Source organism: Pteronotus mesoamericanus, unplaced genomic scaffold (genome assembly GCF_021234165.1).
Source record: "Pteronotus mesoamericanus isolate MK-2021 breed Mesoamerican mustached bat unplaced genomic scaffold, CSHL_Meso_final scaffold_1066, whole genome shotgun sequence".
NCBI lineage: Eukaryota > Metazoa > Chordata > Mammalia > Chiroptera > Mormoopidae > Pteronotus > Pteronotus mesoamericanus.
Window position 1 is genome coordinate 2,444,177 of NW_026555299.1, and position 2,726 is coordinate 2,446,902.

General features: G+C 51.4%; 1 pseudogene; it reads right to left on the bottom strand.

Annotated features, from left to right (window-relative positions):
- Positions 1–498: 498 nt before the first annotated feature.
- LOC129081534 (uncharacterized) lies at positions 499–660 on the bottom strand (annotated as a pseudogene).
- Between the last annotated feature and the right edge of the window lie 2,066 nt (positions 661–2,726).

The window sequence follows — 2,726 nt, forward strand, 5'->3', positions numbered from 1 at the left end:
CTTTCTTGCCATGGTCATTTCTTTTTTTTTTTAATTGGGGTGACACAGGTCAATACAATGGTACAGGTTTCAGGCATACGGCTCTATAACACATCATCTGTATATTGTGCCGTGTGCTCACCACCCCAAGTCAAGTCTCCTTCCACCACCCTGCATTCCCCCTTTACCCTCTTCTGCTTCCCCGCACTGCCCTTTCCCTCTGGTAATCACCAACTGCGGTGTGTGCCTACGAGTTTTTTTCTTTTTCTTAATCCCTTCACCTCTGATGTTTCAAAAATCTCATTTAAAATGAAACCTCCTGCGGAACAATAACGCCCTTAAAATAATAACACCTTATCATCATTTTCACTATCGTCATCACCATTATTCTGAACCTTGAGTGGATTAGCCCGCCAGCAGCCGAGATCAGCCCTCAGGGTGGGGTGGGGAAGGAGGCAGGCGCTGGGGGAGGGGCCCTGGTGGGAGGCAGGCCTTGGCAGAGCTTCCGCCCTCTGCCTTTGTCACTGCCACTGGGGCTGCCGTGGCAGCTGCGGCAGCAGAAGGCCTGTGACTTCCTGGGAAACCCCACTGCAAGGAGCGGGACAAATGCCAGCTGTAAAACTGCTCCCCCAGCCCAACTTCATACTACACTTGATCTTAGCCAAAAGGCCGAGAAGCGATCCAACTTCATTTTAAGGAGACTGAGGGATCCATTCCAAGGGAACGAATCTCAAATGGTGGGGTTTCAGGCATGGCAGAGGCAATGTGGAAAAGACTATGGGGCCCTTGGTCAAGCTCCAGAGGTGGCTGCCACTGTCACTGATACAAAAGGTCTGCCTTGCTTATACGGTGAGGTTCAAATGACCTTTCAGAGGTCAGTGTCTTAAGCCAGGTCCCCAGAAGCAGACCTGACTTGAGGATTTCTGTACAAGGATTTATCAAGAAAATGCTCCCAGAGAAACAGGCAAGCAAGGGTGTGACCTCAGGTGACGTCCAGATGTCCCAGGGGGAGTGGCTTCAGCTGGCGTCACAGGGGAGCTCTGGGGTATAAGTTACACCCTGAGGAAAGGGTGCTGGGGCTTTCATACCCGAGACCCATTAGTCACTGGTTACTTTGGGATGTATGTTTCTGGCCCTTGCAATTGTAGCTGCTCTAGAAGCCAGAGGGCAGAACAGTCCCAGGAAAAAGTGTTGCAGGGCTGCCATTGCAAAGGAAAGCTCACTGAAGCCCAGCACTCCATCCCAGCTTTCCCCCCACCCCCCACCTCGCGTAAAAGGACCCCAAGGGATCTGGGCTGGGCACTTACCTCTGTCTGCTAGACAGGCAAGAGGAGGTAGAATTGTAAATGCCCCATTCCCACCCCTGGAGGCAGCTTATGTCCAGGAGTGAAAAGTTTTCTAACATCCCAGGCCCACCTTTTCACTCTGTACACTGTACCGGAAACATCCCGTTTATTCCACTCCCACCTCAGGGAAAGCCCAGGGTCAGAGGACAGATGGGTAGGTGGGCTCCCCCAAGGGCCTGGACGCTTATTCCCAGCTGGGCGTTTCTACCGCTGACATCTGGGTACAGGGGTTACCATGGTTTTCCTGTGACTTTTTTGTTTTTAATGGGCATATTTGCAAATGTTACTGATTGGAGTTGGATTACTAATGTGATTTTACAAAAAAAAAAAAAAAAAAAATTCTTGCACACATCAGAAGAGGGGAGTATTGCAGATACACAGGCTCCAACCGATTTTCAGTCTCTGCGGGCCACACTGCAGTGTGGGTTGCATTTTAAAAAGCCAGCCGGTTCCCAGGCCAGCCCGGAAAGGAGCAGGATAAATGGAACTGTCGAAAGTGAAGGATTGCTCTCCACTTGCCCTGGGGTTAAACTGCCCCCAGACTCCCAGCGCAGGTGCATTGGGTTAAATAGTGTCCCCCTAACATTCATGCCAATCCAGAACCTCAGAATGTGAGCTTTTTTGGAAATAGGGTCTTTGCAGACGTCGTTAGTTAAGATGAGGCCACCCTGGTTTGGGGTGGACTTTAAATGCGGTGTAACTGGTGTTTTTATAAGAAGTGGAGAAGAGACAGACACACGCAGGGCAGACGCCATGAGAAGATGCGGGCGGAGGTTGGAGTGATGATGCGTTTACAAGCCAAGGGGCATCAAGGGTTCCTGCGACCACCAGGAGCCAGGCCAGGGCCACGGAACAGTCGGGCCTCCAGAAGGAACCAGCCCTGCCAACACCTGGCTTTGCTCTGCCAGTCCACGGGATTGTGAAGGTGTATGTTTCTGCCATTTCAAGCCACCCCGTTTGTGTCATTTGCTCAGGCAGCCCTGAGAAGGACGGAGGTCAGCCCTCAGCCCTGTTAGACTCGCACCCCTCGCTCTGGGTGGCACCGCTGGCCCTTCCAAGCTGCAGGGGCTGAGGAAGGGCCTGTCTGAGCTCCACTCCTCCTCACTATGGGACTCATCAGCCTGCAGCTGAGGGGGACGCAACACCCCCTGGGCCCCCAGACCCTGAGCCACAAATGGCTCCACTGGACACCTGGGTCCACCGCACATGGAGGTAACTAGTTCCTCACTGGCTTTTCTGGGATGCTAGGGATGGAGAGGGGATATTAGCCAGGGTTCTCCAAAGAAATAGAACCAATAGAACCATAGACACATGTATCTAGAATGTAAACAAAAGTATGTAGAAAGTATAATCATACATATATACATACATACACATAGATATATACATATATATCTATAC